This window comes from Myotis lucifugus, unplaced genomic scaffold (genome assembly GCF_000147115.1).
Source record: "Myotis lucifugus unplaced genomic scaffold, Myoluc2.0 scaffold_2311, whole genome shotgun sequence".
In the NCBI taxonomy this organism is placed as follows: domain Eukaryota; kingdom Metazoa; phylum Chordata; class Mammalia; order Chiroptera; family Vespertilionidae; genus Myotis; species Myotis lucifugus.
Genome location: NW_005873359.1, coordinates 1 through 13,364, shown reverse-complemented (window position 1 = coordinate 13,364; position 13,364 = coordinate 1). Strand labels below are relative to the sequence as shown.

Sequence of the window (13,364 nt, the reverse complement as noted above, 5' to 3'; positions counted from 1 at the left end):
TAGAAGGGAGATTCTTGCCAACCTTGCCCTTCCCACCAACCTACTGCCTCTCCTCCAGCCTCAACATGGCACAGACACCCAGGCCTGGTTCTCCCTTGGGCACAACCCTGGAGTCAGAGCCCAGGCTCCACAGAGGTCTCCGCACCAGCCTCCTGTCCAGGAATGCACTGAGCCATGACCTTCGGGTCCTTACTCTTTGAAAGAGGCAGCAGAGAAAAACTGCAGCTCAGATAGGCCTGCCAGTTTCTTGGTCCAAAGCCAGCCTGGGGAAGGATATGGCAAACAGGGCGGATGAAGATGTTCCTCAGTCCTCCCCATTCCTGACTCCCAAGGGGAATGTGCTGCTTAAGCCCCAAAGGCCTGTCCTTGGAGCCCCTGGTTTCATTAGGTCCCCTGTGCAAGAGATGTCGTCATCCCATAGCCCTGGGTGAAGGGAACTGCCTGCCCTTAGCCCGTGAGGGAGTGAGAGAGGCTGTCTGGAGAGTCTCCTTGAATCCATATGTCCCTCTTGGTCCAGGTCCTGGGAAGCCTGGATGAACTGTAGATATTATCTTTAGACGCTGATGAGAATCCTGTATCTTTAGATTTATGCCACCTTCACCCGAGCTAACTTGCATGGATTCCACTAATTGCTGATAAGAATTGAAAGTGAATCTCAGGGATGTATTTGCCTCAATTCTAGATCGAGACAGAATGGTGGCAGGCAGATGCATTTAGAGAGAGGAGCTCTGAAAAGACGACCAGGTGCGAGTTCAGGCAAAGAACAGGCAGAGGAGAAGGCTGGAAGGGGAATGGAAGAATTCGAGTTTGTCCTGTAGATTTTTACTGTTTCTCTAACTAGGGGGCGACCATTACATACGGGGAAACAATCCATGTGAAGTACCCGACTGTCTTCTACAATCTTTTATCTAAAGATACTGTCCTTTATGCACAGTATAAACATGAACACACTCCCCTCAGGGCAGAGCACGAATCCCCCGCCTCTTACAGAAAATAGATATAATTATATAATGTTTACCAGTCCATATTCTCCTTTTTTTCTTGGCTGTGAGAAACAAGGCCTTAACTTTCATGCTTCGTTGCAGTAATCCTTCTTTGCTGAGTCATCATATGTGTATCTTCCTTTCTTCTTAAAAATTTCTGTTCTTCCCTTTTTCTATTTGCCTTGACGTTTGGTTTGATAGGTGCCTCTAAACATGAAGTAGTCTCCCACTCCTCTGGTAAGCAGAATGGACTTTAATGAAAATAGAGAACTGTTCTGCTCGACATCACGAAATTACTCTTGGCATTGCCCCCAGGTGCAGTGCTTGAAGGAGAGTCTCCTGGGATTGAAAATCCAGTGATGTGACAGTCTAGGTGTGCTAGAGGCCAGGTCCTGCCCTGTCACCCCTACCTTGCCAGCCTTCAGCATTTCCCAGGCCACCTCGCACCCCTGCCCTACAGTCTTGCAGAAGGAGGGCACCTGAGAGAGGCCTCTCTCTACATTCACTTGGCAGATCCAATCCATGCATCCATGTGGGGATTTTTTTGGGTGTACCCATTCAACAAATACTCATCAAGCACTTCCTAAGTTGATGGTGCTTTCTCTGGTAGTTCAGATACAAAGCAAAACAGAATAGAAAACTAATTTTAATATAAACATTTTATTAAGAGGCCTTTGGCACATTCTTAAACTATATTTCAATCTTATTTGGTGAATGGCTTGGAAGTGGAGCTGCAATTCACTCTCTCCCCAGTTTGCTGTGTGGATTCTGCAGCATCTCAGCTCCACTGACCCTGAGATTGCTACAAACATGCATGGTCATGAGCAGGCCTGAGCACTCACAGCATCAGAATCCTGCTCAGAGGGGGTTTGGTCTGCCTACTGGTTGATGCTGTATCATTTGACCCACAGGATGTGAACTCACCATTGGGGAGTTTCTCCTCTTGTGTCTACTAATAATGGACCCATTGACCCATAATGGGATGAGGATGTCCCAGGAGGAAGGGAATACTGACCAAGGACAGACTGAGACTGATAGTGGCCTGTGAAGAGGGAGTCAGGAGTCTGCCTGACCTTTTTCCCCCACAGTGATGCTGGCAGGGGCCATAGCAAATCAGTCCTAAAAGTATGCTGGGAGGAAAGGCTGTCCTTTGTCCTCAAGGTTGCCCTGGTGGCTCTAAGGAGGCCTCAGCCACTTGAGGATTCCTGGGACTAATCATGGTACCGTGTTGTTGTGGAAGCAAAAGGGGTTCCATGGACTGTAACCTCACAGGGTGATCTGTTCATGGATTTCTAACTGGGCAGGTCACAGTGAGTAGTCACACTCCAGGCATCTAGTGTTTTTAGTAAAAGGGTTAACCCACCTTTGAACTGCCTCTTCTCAGAGCCCTCAAGGCAAACCACCCTCAACAGAGCATGGAATCTCGTCACTTACCCTGCAATCCATTTCCTTTCTGGCTTTCCTCCACCTTCAGTTTTCTCCCTTAGTTCCCTCCTCAATTCCAACTGCACAAAGGAAGCTACAAACTGTCATTCTGAGAAGCATTTTCTTGGGCTGTTGTCTGGCTTCCAGGTGTATCCTCTGCTCAGTTCAGATAAACTTTTATAAACATTCTCTACAGGTTTGGACTTCTAACATGGACATTGGATATTGCGAGGTGTTACAGTAGGTGAAGGGTTTTCTGGTGCAGCACATGAGCAACTAAAGACATTATCCATGTCACAGATAGCACTGGGCTAGCCATGGGGAGTGTTCGCGGGCTTCAAGTGGTGGCAGCACTTGGACTAAAGGAACTGGATCTCTTGGAGGCTGAGATCAGCTGCTGACTGACACAGATGTGGTCCTCCATGGGTCCCTGTGACAGGCCACAGTGTCCTTGCTGAGAAAGGACAGGGCTAGACTGGGCCTTTTTCATGGTTTGACTGTGACCCAGTGCTATGCTCTTAGGCAAGACAGAGGGTGTAATCTGCCAAGAACTGGACCAGAAACCCTCATTTCAGCCTCTTTTCACTCCCTAATTCCATAATCAAATCCATTTTCCTTGCATCCCCACCAAAGAATGAGTCAATAATGGGCATGAGAAAAACATCACGGAATTTTCTTTTAGGGCAGCAGACAACTCACCAGAGTCAAGGAGGGTTTGAGGGAACTGCTTCTTTTTTTTTCTTTTCTTTTTTTAAAATATATTTTATTGTTTTTACAGAGAGGAAGGGAGAGGAATAGAGAGCTAGAAACATTGATGAAAGAGAAACATCTATCAGGTGCCTCCCACACACCCTCCACTGGGGATATACCCACAACCAAGGCACAGGCCCTTGACTGAAATCGAACCTGGGACCCTCCAGTCCCCAGGCTGATGCTCTATCCACTGAGCCAAACCGGTTAGGGCAGGAACTGCTTCTTCAGGCTGCCAATTCACAGACATCCACGACAGAGGAAGAGCAGGAGATGTCCTACCAGAGCCCATCCTTTAGAAGGATCAAACAGTCCTCCCCTGAGCCAAAGTCATTAGGCTCATCATTCTTCCATTTGCTATAGGTCAGCATTCCGGGGGGTGGCCACAGTGGCCTGGAGCTCAGCACACAGAGCCTTCACTTTGGAAAAAGGCATCTTTTCACCGTTGGTCACATGGAGCTTCTTTCCAGATCTCTTGCCCAAGGAGAAGGTGTGCACTGAAATCACAAAGGATGGGTGGGATTGACTCGGCCTGGAGCCCAGGCCAGTAGGTGACCACGCCCTTGTCGGGGAGTCAGGACTCTGAAAAGGAGCCCATGTGCAAGCCCCTCAGGTCAGGTCCTAGTGAGGGGGAGCTCCTCAGCGTAGGGAAGGCCCTTGCTGAGGGCGCAGCCTCTCCTGGGGGCGCCTGTTCTGGAGACAGTCCCAGGCACAAACTGCCCCAGTGCAGGTGGACAAGGAACCATGCGTGGGCTCCGCTGCCAGGCTTGGATGCCAGGATAGAGAGGGGCAGGGACAGCCATCTGAGAGGAGCGGTGCTGAGGAAAGAGAAAGGATATGGAGGCAGCAGACCTCCATGCAAGCTTTTCTTTGCTGCTTCCCACCTGGGTGATGCTGAATGAATTGTCTACAAATCCTGGACCTGTTTTCTCTCACTTGTAAGTTAAATAAGCATAATGCTCACAAACAGCAGTGATGAGAGGACAGAATGAAACCATATTATGAGAAAATGCCAACCTCGCACAGGCCCTGGTATATAATACGTGATGACAATTGTTAGTTCTCTTCCACCTCCTGAAAGCCCAGAGCCCTCAAGGACCAGGGGAGAGTGGGAACCCAGTGGGGCAGGCAGATGCTTACATTTTTTATGTCGTCTAATTCTGCCTCCAGGCTCCTCAGCTCTCTCTCTAAGTTAGCCAGCTTAGTCTCCGTAACTGCAAAGCAACGGGAGAAGGGCATATATTGAGAAAAAGACCCTAAATTCAAGAACAGAGTATTTTGGGGGGAATAAAAGCTTATTAAGAAGTATGCTTATTCCAGAAAAATAAGAAAACAAAAGGAAGTGAAAAAAAACTGTATTCCTGCCTTCTCAGACATAATTCATAACTCTTATGAACTGTAACGCTGAAACTAGGAGTAACAATAGCAATAACGGTAACTTGCAAACTGTAGCTCTGGATCCTTCACATACTGCTTAAATACTGCAATATTATACTCAATTATAGGAAAAGACAGAACTCATTCTCCTTTTTAAAACATTTTCTTAATCATGCTTTCATTTCTTATTGCAGGTGGGCTCTTTAATCTCTATTATAAAAACCCCTTGGCCCTGATGCTGTCACACCCTAACGACCAAAGACTGGTCACCAAGAGGTTGTGAGCGTGGTGAGGAGGGACTTGATATGGGTCCTGAGGCGCAGCTTTACTTGACTCTGTGTCTTGAGGCACCATGGGACTCAAGGGACTCCCGCTGCACGTGCAGGATTTGGGTGAGTCACGCGGCACAGTGGTGTCACTGGTATTCTTATAATTGTGATGGGTCAGTGAGCAAATATTTATGTGAGGTCATCACTTTTGTTTTCTTGTTACTAATTACTTTATTTCACTTTGGATGAATTTATTTAGTTACTCTATTCATTACTCCATTGCACCAGGGATCTTATGAAGCAGACCATCTTCCTGCCACTCTTGTGACAACAAACTTAAACCCAAAACCCAAGGGGAACGGTTTCCTCCCGCTCATCCAGGAGCCTGGCATTGGTGCTCCAGCTGAGGGAGAAGGTCCATCTGCAGGGGCCGCGAGGGGTGGCCAGCAGGGTTGCAAGTCTGTTCTCAGGCGCCTGTGGGAATCCCTTCAGGCCCCAAGTAGGACTGGGAGGAGTGACAGTGCTGGGTCAGGAAGCAGAGGGGAGGTCTGCCAGTGGGGCAGCGGAGAAGGGACCCTCCCACCTGGCCCTCCAGTTCCCGGGCTGGTCCCCTCAGCCCACGCCATGCTGAGATGAGCTCCTTACCTGAACTGTCTCCACGATCTCCTTTTTGACCCTTCACTCCTTGTGGCCCAGGAGCCCCTCTACTTCCTGGAGGCCCCAGTTTCCCTGGAGGGCCCTGCAAGCCTCGGAGCCCCTGCCCTGTTGGAAGATGAAGGACATGTGACCCAGTGTCTGTCTCTCATTCTCTTCCTCCAAAAGGTCAGCACTAGATTCACGTTGACTCCAGAAACCACAGCAAACTAGTGGTGACCTGAGAAAGAAAGCCCTCCTGCCTCCAGTTCCAGCTGCCCGGGCTGCAGATACCGCATCTTAGATACAACCACACACCACCTATTCCTGCGTGGAAAGGTGGGAGCCAGGTCACAGCAGCGTCTTTGTTTAGGAGACAATGACAATGCACAGGAATTATCCTGAGAGATTCATCCCCATCATAATGTAAGGGGAGCCTGCTCATGGCTCTGTCCCAGACCCCTCTGGGGAGTAAAGATTCAATAAGTCAGACCAGCCTGGGTACCTGGTTCTCCTTTTTCCCCTTGGCTCCGTCTCGCCCATCTCTGCCTGGGGTGCCATTGGTGACCGGGATGCCACAGGCAATCACTGAGCAGGCCTCCTGGGCATCTTCACAGGTTGTGGGTTCTGAGAAGGACACTGTCACCACACACAGAAGGGTGGGAAGTGATGCCAACCAGAACATGGTCCTCACCTGGTAGTGGAGAGAGTGAGGGAAAGAATTGCATCTCATCCCGTGTAGCCAACATCTGCTACCACCTCTGGTGTGTTGGACCCTGTGCTCGGGACACAGACACACCAGCTTTGACTCTGAGTTACTCCCAGGCTACTAAGGAGACAGACAACTTACACATTCCATTACCAAAACCATATACTTTTTTCCAACTAAATTAGAATTCTTAATTCTTAGAAAACTTAACTGGTAGTGACATCTAAAAGCAAGTAATTAGCATTTTTTTAGATGGGCAGATTCATGAATACATTTTGTAACTTCTAGAAACAGGTTATTTTTGTTGGCTAATAGACTTACATACTTCAAATGACGTATAAAATATATTCATTCACAGCTTCAAATTTATATATTCTTACCAACGGTATGGGTTTTTAAAGTTAATTATTACCCAGCCATTTTCTTGAGAACTTTTGTAACAGAGGTAAATAACATGAACTTTGTTTTGTAAACCCAGGCAAAACAAACAGGTATTTTATGTTAATAACTTTGAAAGACCTTCACTAACCTTAAACCACCATTTGGATTCTTGGTGATTATTGCATTCCTTTAGTGTGTTGCTTAATTACCTAGTGTCCTTGCCAACTTCTAAAAAGGCTGGAGAAGAGGGAGGGTATTAGACTTGGACAACTTCCACCACTTCAGTTATAAAAGTGTCAGCTTTTGCCTCTCACAGTGGGGTGGGGCAGTCACCCCTACTGCTCCTGCTGCCCACACAGTTTGGGGGAGGCACCAATTCCTGCCCTGTCCCCGGGACCACAGCATCCTCAGGGGCCCCAGAAGAATTTAGGGTGCTTAAAAGACCCATTTTCTTTTCTTTTTAAAACATGTTTTTATTGATTTGAGAGAGAGAGAGAGAGAGAGAGAGAGGGAAGGAAAGAGAGAGAGAGAGAAACATCAATTGGCTAACTCCTGCACACCCCCTACTGGGGATGGAGCCTGCAACCCAGGCATGTGCCCTGATCAGGAACTGAACTGGTGATCTTTCAGTTCATGGGATGATGCTCCACCAACTGAGCCACTCTGGCCAGGCAAGACACAAATTTTCTTTATTTTCCTTTCATTTGCCAGTGGCAGCTTTGGCACCACTGATTCCAGGTCAAAAAATAGTCCTATTGGCGTTTTCCAGGTGGTCCCCAACTGTCAATCAGGGTTGCCACCTGGGATTTCCCCACTACATTCACACCACCTCCCATCCTGCCTCCACCAACTGGACTACGCGACGTGTTCTGCAAAGAGCTGATGTCTGCGAAAATCATCAGTGTGTTGCTTGCTGATTTTATTTTTCTTATGATTTCAGAGAGCAAGGGAGAGAGATAGAAACATCAATGATGAGAGAGAATCATTGATTGGCTGCCCCCTGCACACCCCGTACTGGGGATCCAGCCCACAACCCAGGCATGTGCCCTGACTGGGAATCGAGCCTGGGACCTAAGCTCTATCCACTGAGCCAAACCGGCTAGGGCTTGCCTGCTGGTTTTAAAGAAATAAACCAGAGGACTGGCTGTGAAGGACCTGGGTTCATTAGACTTATGTGGACACCGGTGGGGCCTGCTGGTGAAGGTTTCCGCATCACAGGCTTTCACAGCTCATGGTTATAGAGAGTCCAGAAAACAAAGCAAGCAGGTGTGGGCAGGGGTGGGTGTACCTGTGTGCAAACTGTGTGAGATCAAAATGCCAGCTGTTTCCCTGCAGTTTGCAGTCTGGGCTCACACACTCACCAGGCTCCCAAGGTCCCACGGTCCACTTCCAGATGGCCTTCCTCAGAGTCCCACAGGTTGTGAGGATCACACACCATACACTGGTATATGTTATGGGATATTTCCAAAAGCATAAAGGATTCAGTGGATATACCACGAAGCTAAGTTGAAAATAAGAACCTGAAGTTGGAGAGTTTTTAAAAATGCTTTGATGACTTAAGGGGGAAGATTAACCATAAGGCTGGCAAATTAGGGCCTTTGTTGACCTTTGCCAATGAGATTGAAATAATGGAGTAGGAACAGAGGCACTAGTGACTGGAGATGAGAAAAGAACTAAAGCAAGGAATTGAAATCTGCTGGAAATGTTTTTTGGAAGCAGCTTAATAGAGGAGGCACAGGGAAGGTTGCCACCTGGTGTGAATTCAAGGTACTGTGAGAAAAAAGAAAATAAAAAAAACCTTATGTGAACTTCGGATTATTGGGGGAGGGAAAAAAAGCAGCCAGATAAATTAGTTTAGGTTCAACCTTATTTTGGTTTGCTCTCTTAGTCTCCAAACTCCTTCAACACTTCCAGCTTCTCACATGTCACCTCTCCTACCTCAGAACACCCAGTGCTGCCCAGATGCACTGACTGAGCTCTCAAGGCCTCTAACTCCTAGCAGCAGCCAGGACCCATCTACAGGCACAACTCACAGGCTTCCATGAGGTCATCTGGCCATCAGGTCTGTTCCTGGTGCTTATCCTTCATTTTGGTTGGGGATTCAGGATCTATGCTGGAATCAAGTCAGAAACTCCCTCTGCCTTTGAAGCATGGTAGCAACCATGTTTGGATAAATGTTTAATATTTTAACCCTGCTGACTTGGCTTCTGTCATTATTTGCTTGCTAAAACAATAGAAAAGTTACTTTGATTTTCTGAACTTATGTATGCTATCCCAATCGATTGAATCCTTCGCTGTTGGTGGTTTGAATATCCCATTGATTGTGATCTCACTGGTTTTAGAAAGCACATTCTTCTGTATCTGGGAACCAGGACAGCACAATTATCCTAAATTACCTCAGTGGCTCCAGATAATGTGTTCCTGTCAACTCAGAGGTCCCAAGACCCGATGGCTCCAGGCAATGTGTTTCTGTTGATTCAGTGATCAGGGGCCCCAAAACTATAATTTAACTAACATGCTCAAATCTGCTCCTGTAAACTGCTTTTTTGCAAACCAGGTTCCTCATTCCAAACCCTGAGATGTAATCAATACGTTCGTGATTTTTTGCCTATATAAATCTGGTATTGGGGCTCGGTAAGAACTGCGAGATTTGGAGAGCAAAATGCCCCCCTCATAGTCCCAGATTTGCAATAAATGTGACTCCTTAATTCGACTTCTTGAGGCATCCTTGTGTGATTCATGGGGTACATTATAACACCTGCACCTCAGCCATTGACTTCCCCAATTAAAAATCATACTTTCACCTGCTTTATGTTCCTCTGGGCATATTCCTCTTCTAAGAGTTTGACCTCAGGCAAGTTAATCTCTGTGCTTCAGTGTCCTCAGGTAGCCAAGACCCTTGTGATTTTAATGCCCCTATTATTTTGGCAACTAGAATGAAATAATTTAATTCTTTTCTTTCTTTTGAAATTTATCTATTTATTTATTGTATTAAATTTATTGGGGTAACATTGGTTAATAGGATCATATATGTTTCAAATGTATATTTCTCTGATACATAATCTTTACATTGTATTGTGTGCTGTGAATCCGCATCCATTTGCAGCTAGCATTCAGGATCTGAAGAAGGGGCCACGCACAAATGAATACACTAGACAAAAAATATGAATTTAGAAGGCATGGGGAGGCAGGTGTCAAGTTCCCTTTAGTGGGGAAGCTCCCTGACTTCTGGGTCCCGTATGCTTATATTTACTTGAATACACATTTACCCTTTAGGAATGCATACAGGCATATCAAAAGTAAAGTTTAGTAAACAGTAAGAGGATCATCAGGTTAGTGGATTGCCTTGAGTCATTTGGCCAACAGCAGGGCAATATTATGCTGATTTTTAGCCCTGCTGAATATCGTATTAATATGCTAACTACTGTTGGTCTTAGCCTTCAGCATTTCCCCCTTCTTGTTTTCTTAATAAATTTAGAAAGGTGTATGCCATCTGCAGGGCTTGAGTTCCTTTAAGACTTTTCATCTGCTTCTGTAGACTAGCAATAAACATATAAGACAATGAAAAGGATTGAGTTCTTTTATGTCCTTTTTAAATTGCTGCCAGGGATCTAAGGAACTAGTTTGCAGTAGGCTCCTTTCTGAGCCATCAGTTCTTTATGGGTTCCCTTCTCAATCACTGTCCCTTGTGACATGGCAGCAATGTTATTCGAGTTCTGGATGGTGGACAAATGGTGGGCAATGACAATGCAGGTCTGATCTGCTTTGGCTCTGTCCAGGGCAACCTGCACCATCACACAACTGATGACTGCTAGCATGGCAAGCTTTCTTCACCACCCCCCAGCTCATCTCTGGACTGTTTCTCCTCTGTTTCATTCTACTCCCATTTCTTATCTTCAGCGTGTTGCTCAGGGCTTCTGCTATCTGTGGCTGGAGTAGTCTGGTCAGTTCCTCTCTCAGATCCATGCTGAATGTTCCTTGCAGGAATCCACAAGAGCTTGGATGAGTTTTCTGGAAATACAGAAGCTTATCCTCAACCAATGGTTAACAAGGGGTCAGGACCCTTCCATAAACCAGATTTAGGATCTTTCCATTTAATGAGACCATTTTTCGTTGGCATATTCTGACACCAGTGTAATTCCATGGGTGTCTTAACATTAGCATTACAAGTGAAAAAATTTAAAGTAATTAAGACTTGATGTAGTTTACTTACGGAATAGGATCACATAGGTTTCAAATATATATATTTCTCTGATACATGATCTTTACATTGTATGTGTGCCCACAACCCTTCGTCAAATCATCTTCCATTACCATATATTTGGCTTTTATTTTTCCCCTTTACTACCCTCCACCTCCTTTTGTCTGGTAACCACCATAGTGATATCTGTGTCTATGAGTTTCAATTTCATATCTCACATATGAATTAAATGATATTGTTCTTAGGTTTCTCTGGCTGACATTTTTCTTTTTTAATGTATTTTTACTGATTTCAGAGAGGAAGGGGGAGGAAGAGAAAGAGATAGAAACATTAATGATGAGAGAGAATCATTGATTGGCTGTCTCTAACACACCCAACTCTGGGGATTGAGCCCACAACCTGGGCACGTGCCCTGACCGAGAATTGAACTGTGACCTCCTGGTTTATAGGTCAACACTTAACCACTGAGCCATGCCGAACAGGCCTGACTGACATTTTTTGCATAGGATAATATCCTCAAGTTTAATTCATGTTATCACAAATGGCAGTACTTCATTTTTTCTTATGGCTGAGCCATAGCCATAGTATGTATGCACCACATCTTTATCCAATCCTCTATCGAAGGACACTTGGGTTGTCTCCATGTCTTGGCCACAGTGAATAATGCTGCAATGAACACAGAGGTATATATATCTTTGCGAATAAATGTTTTTGAGCTTGGAGGTAGATACCCAGAAGAGGGACTGTTGGATTCTATGACAACTCTATTCTTAATTCTTTGAGAATCAACCATACTGTTTTCCATAGTGGCTGTACCAGTTTAGATTCCCACCAGCAGTGAATGAGTGCTCATTTTTCTTCACAACCTCTCTAACACTTGTTATTACCTGTCTTATTGATAATAGCCATTCTAATAGGTGTGATGTGGCTGTTTGGTTATGTTTGTTTCCTTGTATGAGTGTGGACAAAAGGGGCCACATGCTAACCTGACAAGCTCAGGGAAGACCTGCATGGCAGTCTTGTAAAATCAGAGACCTAGAGTAACCACAAAGAATGGTCTGAAATTAAACTTTAACTAAAAACAGGTTATAGTGGGTATTCACGTCCCAGGACAGTATTTTCCCTGACAAAGATCAACTTTCAGCGGTTCTCAACCTATGGGTCTCGAACAATGAAAATACATCCTGCATATCAGATATTTACATTACGATTCATAACAGTAGCAAAATTAAAGTTATGAAGTAGCAATAAAAATAATTTTATGGTTGGGGGTCACCACAACATGAGGAACTGTATTAAAGGGTCGCAGCATTAGGAGGGTTGAGAACCACTGGTAGATCTTTACTAAGCCCATTTGTTTTTTTGCATCTAACATATCTGTGAAATGCCTGGGTAATTTGTACTAGTAACTTCCCTTTTGTTTTCCAGATGCCTCAGAGCACAAAAAATGGCACCAGGACTTCCCCTCATTTTTATTGTTATCAAGTTAATTGTTAACTGTTAACTATGTTAAACTATCCTGTATCCATCTATGTAAAAGAAGCACATGTCCATCATTTCACTTTTTATCCTATCCCAGCAGTTTTGCCCCTTTGCTTTATCCCACCTCCTTAATCTATCACCAATGAATTTCATAGAACCCACTTATGTATTTTCCTTTTGATGCTAATTTATAAAAACAAGGAATGAATTCCCCATTCTCCAGAGCATTATCTCAATTCGTTGAGGTTCTGTTTCCTGCCATATGTCAACAGTTTGGCTCAAATAAACTCACAAAAATTCTTTACAGGTTTCAATGGTTTTTTACGTTAACATGAGATAGAGCTGCTGTGACACCCATCCTCGTGGGGTGGCCTTATGAAGTAGGTGTCTGTGGGGCCCAGTGCTGGTCTCTTTGTTCTCTCAAGTTGGGTGCTCTAGGAATGTCCCTTGTGTGGGTTAAGTTGGCCCATCTGAGTTAAGCCTCCAGGCCGGGTGACTGTAGGGGTGAAGCTGGATCACCAGGTATGAGATGCTCTGCAGGGGCTGCCCTCTCAGGCAGGGCTGCTCCCAGCAGAATCTGGTGCCCGCTGGGATCCCCCTTTGGGTGAGCCACTTGTGTGGCTCGTTGTGATGAGCTCTAGTGAGGTCTGAAGGCCTTCCCCGATTGTGTTGGTTCTGGGTCACTAGAGTGGGTTACATGTGCAGGTTGCTATCAGTCACTGTTTGTGTCTCTGTGAGCTAGACCTGCATGTGTGTGGGAGGGGCCGATTTGTGTAAAAAGTTCAGCTTCTCCAGCTTAGAGCTGCTGACAGATCTGTCTCCAACTGTCAGCTCTTCTGACCGCCCCCCCCCCCAACTTTGCATCAATGAGGGGAAATTAGTACCTGTTTCAAAGCCAAACCCCTCAGTTTCTGCCAGAGTCTCCAACTCTAGTTCCCCCTACAAGGGCCTGCTGTAGGTTCAGGTTGGGTATAGCCAGCTGTCTCCTCTTCAAGAGCAAGTTCAGCCACCCTTGGCTAAGGGGTACAGATCAAAGGAGTCTCCCATTGAGGATGATACTGGCCCAGCCTGCAGGGATGGGCTAAGCATTTCTTCCTGGTCCCAGACAATAGCCTCTGAGGGTCTCACACTTTGCATATCCTCCCCTCTGAGCC

The 13,364-nt window shown here is 45.7% G+C and overlaps 1 pseudogene; it reads right to left on the bottom strand.

The window, feature by feature from the left end:
- Positions 1-3,385: 3,385 nt before the first annotated feature.
- On the bottom strand, positions 3,386-6,122 carry LOC102419500 (annotated as a pseudogene).
- Positions 6,123-13,364: the final 7,242 nt, after the last annotated feature.